The 13322-nt window shown below is 42.8% G+C and overlaps 1 long non-coding RNA gene across 17 annotated transcripts in view; it reads left to right on the top strand.

The window, feature by feature from the left end:
- The first annotated feature begins 602 nt into the window (after positions 1–602).
- Positions 603–13322, top strand: part of LOC142476707 (uncharacterized) — a 65947-nt gene continuing 53227 nt past the window's right edge. For 13 of the 17 annotated variants that reach the window (XR_012791917.1, XR_012791921.1, XR_012791918.1 and 10 more), the window contains exons 1-9: positions 603–729; positions 2093–2212; positions 3233–3328; positions 4773–4876; positions 6134–6244; positions 8629–8748; positions 9769–9864; positions 11309–11412; positions 12644–12754. This is a non-coding gene — a long non-coding RNA (uncharacterized LOC142476707). The remainder of the gene's footprint in view (positions 730–2092; positions 2213–3232; positions 3329–4772; positions 4877–6133; positions 6245–8628; positions 8749–9768; positions 9865–11308; positions 11413–12643; positions 12755–13322) is intronic. The other 4 variants (XR_012791916.1, XR_012791920.1, XR_012791919.1 and 1 more) reach the window with 4 other exon arrangements.

The following is a 13322-nucleotide window of genomic DNA, read 5'->3' as shown; positions in this document are numbered from 1 at the left end:
TTTATTTTGTTCTAACAAAATTAACACAGTATAGGAAAATATGCATTTGTCAGAGGGAAAGGCCAATAATCTGGAGTCAGGTCACCCTAATGTATATTAAAAATAAACACAGGCCTGTCTGATACTCCCTGATATTATAAAGTAAAGAGGCCACTCTATAATAAATATTTACACAGGCCTTTTTAAGTCTGTCCCTAATAATCTGTAATCAGGAGGTCATTATAAGTGTTAAAACAGTAGTGGTACTGTGATATTAAAGTGACAATCCCATACAAGTTTAATTCAGCCTAAATCCACACAATAATGTTAATAAATGCATTATAAATATCACATGACCATATGTATACTGACTTAGTTCATGGCTGTGTTATTACATCATTACATGTGTAATTAAATCCGTGACATTCTCAGGCTCCCCCCTTCTGTGACAATCATACAGCCGGGCCGTTACATTGCAACACACTAATCCCGCCCCTAGTGACATCACCTGATCAGTAACCAGTCAGAGAAGCTAGCAGGCAAAGAACTACATTTCCCACAATGCACCTCGTGGAGTGTGGCTAGCAGCTACACCTTCTCTCACTAGTTTGTCTCCTGCGAGTTTCCGTACACAGCGTCTTGTTAGAGTGGGGCGTGGACATGTGTAAACTTCAATGGTGGGAAAATGAGACAGTTTTAGCTGCTAGCTGAGCAGTGGTACAGCGCTCTGTAGAAGGCGCTCTCAGTCGGGTGAGTGATTTTTCAATGTGTGTGTTTATTTCATTTCTCATTTTACTTTCACTTTAAGTACTGCATGCTTATTTTTTTCTTTGGGCATTTAGAGATTTAAGTGCTCCGTGAGCCGAGTCCTCCATTGAAGGAGGAGCTATGAGGCCAACCTATCACAGCTACTGTACCATCTTCAGTTGCTTTCAGTATACTGATTAATCCACGGCACAGAATATGCAACTTCAAATACATCTATCAACTGTCTATATGTTAAGCCCCCGGACAAGCATTTGCTTGTTAGTTATACACTAGTTTCATACAAGCACTTCACACAGGGGGCTTCAACTTAGGTAGTACTTGACCGGCCGGTCTGAGTGTTCTCATTTCCATATATTTCTTGCCTCTACACTTTATTTACATACTTTGTACTTATTACTGCAGTGTAGCATTTTTCCCCACACCTTAAGGTTCAGTTTATAACAGCTTTGTAGGTCACCACTGCTCCTCATTTTAACCATTTATGTGTATGTGATTAATAAACCTTTATTGATACAATTTGTGTATGTTAGAGTGCTATTCAGGGGATTCTTTTTTTCTGTGTTAGTTTTCATATGTGTGTGTGTGTGTGTGTGTGTGTGTGTGTGTGTGTGTGTGTGTGTGTGTGTGTGTGTGTATATATATATGTATATATTTATGTATATATATTTGTGTGTGTGTGACCTTGGGCAAGTCACTTCATATCCTCTGTGCCTCAGGCACCAATGTCATAGATTATAGCTCTATGGGGCAGGGACTTGTGTCTGCAAAATGTCTCTGTATAGCGCTACGTAAAACTAGCAGCGCTTTAAAAGAACATGCTGTTATTATTATTATATATAAATGTGTATGTATTTATTTATATAGCACTATTAATGTATATAGCGTTTCACAGTAGTAATACATGTGAAAATCCTATAAATAACAAATACAAATATCAGGTCATGGGAATAAGTGATTTGGACATAAAAGTAACATTTCGGAAGTGTGGACAACTAATACATCTTGTAGATTGCCTTTACAGTGTGATGTCATTGATTCAGTAGATTGTGTGCAGACCAGGACTGCAGTACAGTGTCACTCACATGGATGACTTGCGTGGTAGAAGCTCAAGAACAAGGATGTCAAACTCCAGTCCTCGAGGGCAGCAAACAGGCCAGGTTTTCAGGATATCCCTACTGAAAACCTGGCCTGTTTGGGACCCTCGAGGACTGGAGTTTGACATGCATGCTCTAGACGGAGCACAGCTGTGGGTGGGAGGTGGATTTGCTTTGCATCAAATGGTTTGGAGCAAGGTTTATTGTATGTATTATCATAATAACAATGCAATGCTTAACTTTTATTTCAGGAGGGATGACTGCAGAACAGAAGTGAATATTGAAGCCATGTGTTCCTTTTCTTGCAAAAGAGAAAATTTGAAGGACAGTTGAAGAGAAGGAAAATTACTACACAGAGACAGATAAGCAATGTGTATATTTCTCATTTACCATTTAGTATTTGTCGTTTTATTGACTCCACACAATCCGGCTGCTACGGGTTTCACATTGAATATTTTCATCTCTACTCTACCCCTTCCTGTGATCTGAACCATGCAAGTTTTCGTTGATTCAATACATCATGAGTAGAGGGTGGCTACAGTATGAAGTAAAGACCCAAGGACCACATCTACTACCATTCATAACAAGAACATGTGCAGTAGCGCACAGCTGCAGTTCTATGTGATTGTTATGAAAGGTTGAGGTGGTTCAATTCTATGAATCTGGAGTGGGATGGATCCTGTTTGCATCATATGGTTTCATCTAGGCCAGTAGATTATATAACTCTCAGTACAGGTTACACATGGCATCAGTATTAGTGATTTAAAGAGGAGGAAAGCTTCAATGTGGAGAACAAAGCCAAGTAATGTTGAAGTTACTCCTTTTACCATTTACTTGGTCAGTCTGTACTGTCTACTCTCCACACAGCTGCTAAGGATCTTCCATTTTAAATACTTTCACCTCCTATTCTGCACTGCTTTGCTGCCCATTATTCAGAGATGCGTTCCAGTCATGTTTAGCACTCTGAATCTCTCTGCAGTCATTGGTTCAGCACATCATGGGTAGAGCATGGCTACAGATACAGCAAGCTATTATTATTTTACCGGCTGATCACCCATAATATTGCATTAAAACATAGAATATCACTTAATTTCCAAAAGATTCAGTGATGCTGATAATGCAGAATCTCACAACATTTCCCATCATAATGCCATAATGCACAAGTGGGAGAAATAATCCTTGCTATATCTGTACATTGTGTGACATATTACCTCAATGACCAATGAGAGCAAGTACATCTTCTGTATAGAGCGGCTGTGTTATGATGCAGTTATTGATCATCATTGACATAATCACAAGAATCTTATGCAAAGGGAAATTGTCCGCAGCGAAGTGAGATTTCAGCCCCCAAACGTCTGTAATATTAATGCAATGTCTTACTTTTGTTGCAGTGAACACTGAAGAGACGGATCTACTACAACACTGTACAGGATGAGCATACGCTACAAGCAGCAAAATGATCTTGCAGTTGACAGTATGTTGTTCTGGTAATGTGCACAATTATTATTTATGGGCTACACACCACAGTGCTGGACATATTCTGTTAACTTCAACTCTACTCCTAACATGGAGATGTCTTCCTGGTGTTACTGATTCAGTACATCATATGCACAGTGTGGTTATGATATGATGGATTGATTTAATGAACCCACCAACCAATGATGACATCTGCATCATCTTCTGTAAAGTGCAGCTACAGCATGATATTATCAGCATTTGGTGCGGTATAATCAGAGGTATCTATGTGCTTTTGTGCCTGTTTTAAGTCCTCCAGCTTAACGCCCCTACACCTCCCACTACACAGGCATACTTACTTATGCATACACTGACATCTGGCATACCTACACACACCCCAGGGCCACTTCCTTCCCCTGATGTCAGGGAGAGGATGGGCATGCAGAGTGCAGTAAGTCTCCACGTTACTCTGGCCAACAGTCTTGGCCTACCTCCAGCATCTGTCACCCACAACATCTGTTCCCTCCTTGTAAAGTGCTGAACTATCTCACCTGGGTCAGTGCTATAGCTGATCACAGTGCCCGATCAGGATGTCACTGTGACAGGCAGCAGTGCAGATTGACCGGTCAATCAATGCAGTGCCGCAACATATGCACTAAATGAGATTTCCGTGCCCCCAGTCAGGTTACTCCCTGGGCAGTGACCCTGCTCACACCCTCCCCTAGTTCCACCTCTGATCACAATTATCTCTCTTGGAGAGTGTAGCAAATTGGAGTTGGGGGAATCTCACCTCTGCCATGCATGGTCACAATCTGGGCACAGGACCCAAATAGTGGGCAATGTGGCACTTCTTACAGTAGAGAATAAGTAACTTTATTCTTTACTTGTGGATTAAGGACCTTATTTGCATTAAATTCAGTCCACATGGGACCAAGACTTTCTGGCTTACTGAACAAAGTGGAATTGTTTCGTAGAGGGTGGAGAATTGTATTTTATCTGAAATTACCCCCTCTGCACAAAATACAAACAATTATACCCATACAAGTACCTTGTGGAAGTTGTTGCCCTCTATCTTCCTGTGGTCTCTCCCTGTTTCTCACCGTGCCTCCTCCCATTTCCTTGCACCTGTGCGTCTCCGCATATATCCCTATACTCAGAGCCGGCTCCGGTCAGTGACATGGGATGCCCAAATATGAGCATACCCATATATGGGCATCCATGCCACTGACCGGAGCCCGCTCTGTTGCGGATATGGAGAGAGACTGGGAGATTTACACCCCCTTATAATTCATATGGTGCATAGTACCGGCACGTATTGTTTTACCGGTACTGTGTACCTTCCTACTTTCACACTGGTACAGTATATGCTGCAGTGGGACTGAGAGGGATATATTGGTAACACATAGTCATTGTTGGGGGAATTCAATCCATTTTGAAAATAGTAATGAAATGTTTTTTACTTTTCTTTTTTTTCAGTAATGAAGAATGAAACATTTCTGTTAAAATTGAATTGGAGGTGAACTGGATTCATCATCAACTCTGCACCAGTGTGAATTGATGTTCTTTAATGTTCTGATAAGGTACATGCAACATCTCTTCCTCAACCCCTGCACCACTCTCTGCCTCTTGCCTCTCTCTCTCCACCTCCCTGCTAAGCGTATTAACCCATCTAATGTAATCCACATTCCATGTCTCACTTTACTCTTCACTTCTCACGTGCCCTCTGGAATGACTGCTCTCTGACTAACAAGGTCTATTTGTACATGACCTCTTCTGCTCTCATCATCCACCACCTCTCATTCCCCTCACCCCTGTCCTACTCGATACCTCAGCTTAATTGAACTCTCTCCTCTGACATCTACCCTTATCTCTAACCTCTCCTCACTTTCTGCTTAAACTAACTATCTTGTTAACTTTTACAATGCTATCATCTCCTCCTCCTCCCTCCTCCTCCTCCCTCCTCCTCCTCCCTCCTCCTCCTCCCTCCTCCATCATATATATGCCCCTTCTAGGCTCTGACACACTCATCCCTCTAAGGCCATGATTATCATGGGCACATGCTTGGTCATCCACAGTGTGTGCGAGCGATGCAGAGCCGCCTCGGACCTCAGTGCAGGGATTGCTGCATACCCCCAGCATCTGTCACCCACAAACAATACACACACTAATACTCCCCACAATACACACTATAATACCTCCTCAATACTAATCTCCCCAATAATATTATAGCTCCAAACACAATATACACAACACCCTTACACAAGATACACAATCTAGTACTCTCCTCTGCACCTCTACACACAATATAATACTCCCACACACACAATATACACACTACCCTCCTACCCCCATAAAATACAACCAATAATACACACACACTTTGTGGATGTTGGGACCAGCTCCCGGCATGCACCAGTGAAAGAGAGAGGCCCGCAGAAGCTCGGAAGAACTCCCTCCATCCGTGCCTTCCTCCGTTTCACATCTTCTCCCTGTCTCTCTCCCTCCCTTTCCTTGCATCTCCCTGCGTCTTTACGTATACCCAGTCAGTGACGGCTCTGGTCACGTGATGCCTTAATATGGGCTTATCCATATATGTTCATCCACGTCACTAATGTGATGCCTGCACTGTTGCGGAGCTGGTACTTACGACGGGCACTTATTGTTTTATCAGTACTGCGTACCTGACTCTACCGGCCTACTTTCAACACTAGTACAATATGTGCTTCACTACGAGTGAGTGGGGAATATTGGCATCACACAGTCACTGTTGAATATGCCATTCAATCCATTTTGAAAATAGTAATGCAATGTGGTTTGGTTTTGTTTGCTTTTTGCAGTAATGAAGAATGGAAAAGTTATATTAAAATTAAATTGGAGGGGGACTAGATTCAGCATTTCATCATGAACTCTGCACTTGTGAGAATTTAACTTCTTGAATACCCTGACAGGTACACGCAACATTAAGACTATAATCTGCTGTGCAAGCTTTCGTGCTATACCTCCCCCTCAGGTTTTGATTTATACATTTGCTCCCTCAATTCATGTCCTCTAATATTTGAAAGCTCTCTCCTAGCATTTTCTCTTTACCACAGAACGTCATCCCAATGTAACCTCTCTCTTGTTCTTTCTGCTTGCTGTTTCCTCACTCCTCTGTTAAACTTTTCTAATTTCTCTAACTTCCACACTCCTGCTTTTATCCACATGTTCTCCTCTTTCCTTCCCCTACCTTTGCATGTGTCTACACACTGCACCATTTGTACAGACCTCTATTGCAGCTATTTCTGCACTGCTCAATGAAAAGCACTCTTTAATATCCTATTCTCTGGGCCCCCTCTCTCTGCGCCCCCTCTTTTGGCGCCTCCTCTCTCTGCGCCCCCTCTCTCTGCGCCTATCTGTCTCATTCTCTCTACGTCCCTCTCTCTCTACATAGAGCTATCTCTGTCTCTCTCTACACCTATCTCTGTGTCTCCTTCTATGTTTGCTGATGTGTGGGATATCTCTTATAATCTTGAACCTGCTCATATACACATCGGGCCTCCCTGCTAAGAGTGTTAACCTATCTAATGTAATCCACATTCCTTTCCTTACTTTTCTCTTCCCTTCTCCTATGCCATCTGGAATGTCCGTTCTCTGACTAACAAGGCTCTAGTTGTACATGACCTCTTCTGCTCTCATCATTCACAATCAGTCATTCCCCTCACCCCATCTTACCTGTCCCACTGATTTGCCTCTGCTTAATTAAACTCTCCTCTGACATCTACTCTAACCTCTCTGCTCTCTCTCTCTTTCCGCTTAAACTAACAATCTTATTAACTCTTACAATGCTATCCTCCTATCTATATGCCCCCTCTAGGCTCTGACACACTTGTCCCTCTAGCCCACACCCTTGGCTAAATTCCCAAACATGTTCATCACACTTCCACTCGCTGTTCTTAATGCCTATGAAGGAAATCACACAATTGATATTTGATTTTTCTACAGTAAAAATGTCTCCAGTCCTGTATAAAGCTGCTCTCTGGGGCCAAACCACACTACTTTTTTTTCACATTCATCAACACTCAAATTTAATTTACGCTGTCTTTTTTTCCCTGTATTTGACTCCCTCCACTAACCTTCTCCTCACACTTGCCATCCTTCCTTCACTTCTCCTCAAGCATTTGACTACTTCAGAGGCAAGGTGGATGCCACCCACAAGGAGATTCCTTCTGTCCCTTCCCCCTTCTCTCCTTCTACCTAATTCTCCTTCTGCATTTGACTCCTTTTCTTCTCTTACAGAGCTGGAAGCTAATCATCTTCTCTTCTCCCTCTACCACATGCCCTCTAGATCGTATCCCCTCACACCTTACTGCATCTCTTAGTCCCCACTCTCACCCACATCTTCAATTCCTCCCTATTCTCTGGCTCTTTACCCTCTTACTTTAAGCCTGTAGTGGTCACCCTTTTCTCAGAAACAACCTACACCCTATGTGCCTTACTAACTACCGCCCTGTATCCCTCCTGCTGTTTGTCTCCTAATTGCTAGAATGTCAACATTCTTAAATCACATTCCCTCCTGGATCCTTTACAACCTGCCTTTCGTACAGCTCGTTCTACAGACTGTGCTTAAAGCAAATTCCCAAGGTCACTTTTCCCTACTAATCCTACTTGATCTATCTGCTGCGTTTGATGCTCTCAATCACTCTCCTCCTTCATATTCTAAACTCTCTCTTGGTATCCGTAACACAGTTCTATCCTGGTTTTCATCATAACTTTCCTGTCACACATTCTCCATCTCTGTTGCTAACATGTCTTCGTCTTCTATTGATCTGTCTGTGGGTATACATCAGGGCTCTGTTCTGAGATCTCTCTTTCTCTCTACATACTATCATTTGGTGACCTCATCAACTCTTTGTGACAATCCTATAAATAACAAATACAAATATCAGGTCATGGGAATAAGTGATTTGGACATAAAAGTAACATTTCGGAAGTGTGGACAACTAATACATCTTGTAGATTGCCTTTACAGTGTGATGTCATTGATTCAGTAGATTGTGTGCAGACCAGGACTGCAGTACAGTGTCACTCACATGGATGACTTGCGTGGTAGAAGCTCAAGAACAAGGATGTCAAACTCCAGTCCTCGAGGGCAGCAAACAGGCCAGGTTTTCAGGATATCCCTACTGAAAACCTGGCCTGTTTGGGACCCTCGAGGACTGGAGTTTGACATGCATGCTCTAGAAGGAGCACAGCTGTGGGTGGGAGGTGGATTTGCTTTGCATCAAATGGTTTGGAGCAAGGTTTATTGTATGTATTATCATAATAACAATGCAATGCTTAACTTTTATTTCAGGAGGGATGACTGCAGAACAGAAGTGAATATTGAAGCCATGTGTTCCTTTTCTTGCAAAAGAGAAAATTTGAAGGACAGTTGAAGAGAAGGAAAATTACTACACAGAGACAGATAAGCAATGTGTATATTTCTCATTTACCATTTAGTATTTGTCGTTTTATTGACTCCACACAATCCGGCTGCTACGGGTTTCACATTGAATATTTTCATCTCTACTCTACCCCTTCCTGTGATCTGAACCATGCAAGTTTTCGTTGATTCAATACATCATGAGTAGAGTGTGGCTACAGTATGAAGTAAAGACCCAAGGACCACATCTACTACCATTCATAACAAGAACATGTGCAGTAGCGCACAGCTGCAGTTCTATGTGATTGTTATGAAAGGTTGAGGTGGTTCAATTCTATGAATCTGGAGTGGGATGGATCCTGTTTGCATCATATGGTTTCATCTAGGCCAGTAGATTATATAACTCTCAGTACAGGTTACACATGGCATCAGTATTAGTGATTTAAAGAGGAGGAAAGCTTCAATGTGGAGAACAAAGCCAAGTAATGTTGAAGTTACTCCTTTTACCATTTACTTGGTCAGTCTGTACTGTCTACTCTCCACACAGCTGCTAAGGATCTTCCATTTTAAATACTTTCACCTCCTATTCTGCACTGCTTTGCTGCCCATTATTCAGAGATGCGTTCCAGTCATGTTTAGCACTCTGAATCTCTCTGCAGTCATTGGTTCAGCACATCATGGGTAGAGCATGGCTACAGATACAGCAAGCTATTATTATTTTACCGGCTGATCACCCATAATATTGCATTAAAACATAGAATATCACTTAATTTCCAAAAGATTCAGTGATGCTGATAATGCAGAATCTCACAACATTTCCCATCATAATGCCATAATGCACAAGTGGGAGAAATAATCCTTGCTATATCTGTACATTGTGTGACGTATTACCTCAATGACCAATGAGAGCAAGTACATCTTCTGTATAGAGCGGCTGTGTTATGATGCAGTTATTGATCATCATTGACATAATCACAAGAATCTTATGCAAAGGGAAATTGTCCGCAGCGAAGTGAGATTTCAGCCCCCAAACGTCTGTAATATTAATGCAATGTCTTACTTTTGTTGCAGTGAACACTGAAGAGACGGATCTACTACAACACTGTACAGGATGAGCATACGCTACAAGCAGCAAAATGATCTTGCAGTTGACAGTATGTTGTTCTGGTAATGTGCACAATTATTATTTATGGGCTACACACCACAGTGCTGGACATATTCTGTTAACTTCAACTCTACTCCTAACATGGAGATGTCTTCCTGGTGTTACTGATTCAGTACATCATATGCACAGTGTGGTTATGATATGATGGATTGATTTAATGAACCCACCAACCAATGATGACATCTGCATCATCTTCTGTAAAGTGCAGCTACAGCATGATATTATCAGCATTTGGTGCGGTATAATCAGAGGTATCTATGTGCTTTTGTGCCTGTTTTAAGTCCTCCAGCTTAACGCCCCTACACCTCCCACTACACAGGCATACTTACTTATGCATACACTGACATCTGGCATACCTACACACACCCCAGGGCCACTTCCTTCCCCTGATGTCAGGGAGAGGATGGGCATGCAGAGTGCAGTAAGTCTCCACGTTACTCTGGCCAACAGTCTTGGCCTACCTCCAGCATCTGTCACCCACAACATCTGTTCCCTCCTTGTAAAGTGCTGAACTATCTCACCTGGGTCAGTGCTATAGCTGATCACAGTGCCCGATCAGGATGTCACTGTGACAGGCAGCAGTGCAGATTGACCGGTCAATCAATGCAGTGCCGCAACATATGCACTAAATGAGATTTCCGTGCCCCCAGTCAGGTTACTCCCTGGGCAGTGACCCTGCTCACACCCTCCCCTAGTTCCACCTCTGATCACAATTATCTCTCTTGGAGAGTGTAGCAAATTGGAGTTGGGGGAATCTCACCTCTGCCATGCATGGTCACAATCTGGGCACAGGACCCAAATAGTGGGCAATGTGGCACTTCTTACAGTAGAGAATAAGTAACTTTATTCTTTACTTGTGTATTAAGGACCTTATTTGCATTAAATTCAGTCCACATGGGACCAAGACTTTCTGGCTTACTGAACAAAGTGGAATTGTTTCGTAGAGGGTGGAGAATTGTATTTTATCTGAAATTACCCCCTCTGCACAAAATACAAACAATTATACCCATACAAGTACCTTGTGGAAGTTGTTGCCCTCTATCTTCCTGTGGTCTCTCCCTGTTTCTCACCGTGCCTCCTCCCATTTCCTTGCACCTCTGCGTCTCCGCATATATCCCTATACTCAGAGCCGGCTCCGGTCAGTGACATGGGATGCCCAAATATGAGCATACCCATATATGGGCATCCATGCCACTGACCGGAGCCCGCTCTGTTGCGGATATGGAGAGAGACTGGGAGATTTACATCCCCTTATAATTCATATGGTGCATAGTACCGGCACGTATTGTTTTACCGGTACTGTGTACCTTCCTACTTTCACACTGGTACAGTATATGCTGCAGTGGGACTGAGAGGGATATATTGGTAACACATAGTCATTGTTGGGGGAATTCAATCCATTTTGAAAATAGTAATGAAATGTTTTTTACTTTTCTTTTTTTTCAGTAATGAAGAATGAAACATTTCTGTTAAAATTGAATTGGAGGTGAACTGGATTCATCATCAACTCTGCACCAGTGTGAATTGATGTTCTTTAATGTTCTGATAAGGTACATGCAACATCTCTTCCTCAACCCCTGCACCACTCTCTGCCTCTTGCCTCTCTCTCTCCACCTCCCTGCTAAGCGTATTAACCCATCTAATGTAATCCACATTCCATGTCTCACTTTACTCTTCACTTCTCACGTGCCCTCTGGAATGACTGCTCTCTGACTAACAAGGTCTATTTGTACATGACCTCTTCTGCTCTCATCATCCACCACCTCTCATTCCCCTCACCCCTGTCCTACTCGATACCTCAGCTTAATTGAACTCTCTCCTCTGACATCTACCCTTATCTCTAACCTCTCCTCACTTTCTGCTTAAACTAACTATCTTGTTAACTTTTACAATGCTATCATCTCCTCCTCCTCCCTCCTCCTCCTCCCTCCTCCATCATATATATGCCCCTTCTAGGCTCTGACACACTCATCCCTCTAAGGCCATGATTATCATGGGCACATGCTTGGTCATCCACAGTGCGTGCGAGCGATGCAGAGCCGCCTCGGACCTCAGTGCAGGGATTGCTGCATACCCCCAGCATCTGTCACCCACAAACAATACACACACTAATACTCCCCACAATACACACTATAATACCTCCTCAATACTAATCTCCCCAATAATATTATAGCTCCAAACACAATATACACAACACCCTTACACAAGATACACAATCTAGTACTCTCCTCTGCACCTCTACACACAATATAATACTCCCACACACACAATATACACACTACCCTCCTACCCCCATAAAATACAACCAATAATACACACACACTTTGTGGATGTTGGGACCAGCTCCCGGCATGCACCAGTGAAAGAGAGAGGCCCGCAGAAGCTCGGAAGAACTCCCTCCATCCGTGCCTTCCTCCGTTTCACATCTTCTCCCTGTCTCTCTCCCTCCCTTTCCTTGCATCTCCCTGCGTCTTTACGTATACCCAGTCAGTGACGGCTCTGGTCACGTGATGCCTTAATATGGGCTTATCCATATATGTTCATCCACGTCACTAATGTGATGCCCGCACTGTTGCGGAGCTGGTACTTACGACGGGCACTTATTGTTTTATCAGTACTGCGTACCTGACTCTACTGGCCTACTTTCAACACTAGTACAATATGTGCTTCACTACGAGTGAGTGGGGAATATTGGCATCACACAGTCACTGTTGAATATGCCATTCAATCCATTTTGAAAATAGTAATGCAATGTGGTTTTGTTTTGTTTGCTTTTTGCAGTAATGAAGAATGGAAAAGTTATATTAAAATTAAATTGGAGGGGGACTAGATTCAGCATTTCATCATGAACTCTGCACTTGTGAGAATTTAACTTCTTGAATACCCTGACAGGTACACGCAACATTAAGACTATAATCTGCTGTGCAAGCTTTCGTGCTATACCTCCCCCTCAGGTTTTGATTTATACATTTGCTCCCTCAATTCATGTCCTCTAATATTTGAAAGCTCTCTCCTAGCATTTTCTCTTTACCACAGAACGTCATCCCAATGTAACCTCTCTCTTGTTCTTTCTGCTGGCTGTTTCCTCACTCCTCTGTTAAACTTTTCTAATTTCTCTAACTTCCACACTCCTGCTTTTATCCACATGTTCTCCTCTTTCCTTCCCCTACCTTTGCATGTGTCTACACACTGCACCATTTGTACAGACCTCTATTGCAGCTATTTCTGCACTGCTCAATGAAAAGCACTCTTTAATATCCTATTCTCTGGGCCCCCTCTCTCTGCGCCCCCTCTTTTGGCGCCTCCTCTCTCTGCGCCCCCTCTCTCTGCGCCTATCTGTCTCATTCTCTCTACGTCCCTCTCTCTCTACATAGAGCTATCTCTGTCTCTCTCTACACCTATCTCTGTGTCTCCTTCTATGTTTGCTGATGTGTGGGATATCTCTTATAATCTTGAACCT

Source organism: Ascaphus truei, unplaced genomic scaffold, assembly GCF_040206685.1.
Source record: "Ascaphus truei isolate aAscTru1 unplaced genomic scaffold, aAscTru1.hap1 HAP1_SCAFFOLD_1649, whole genome shotgun sequence".
Taxonomy (NCBI): domain Eukaryota; kingdom Metazoa; phylum Chordata; class Amphibia; order Anura; family Ascaphidae; genus Ascaphus; species Ascaphus truei.
Note: the sequence above shows the minus strand (reverse complement) of the source record. Positions and strands in the feature narration are given on the sequence as shown.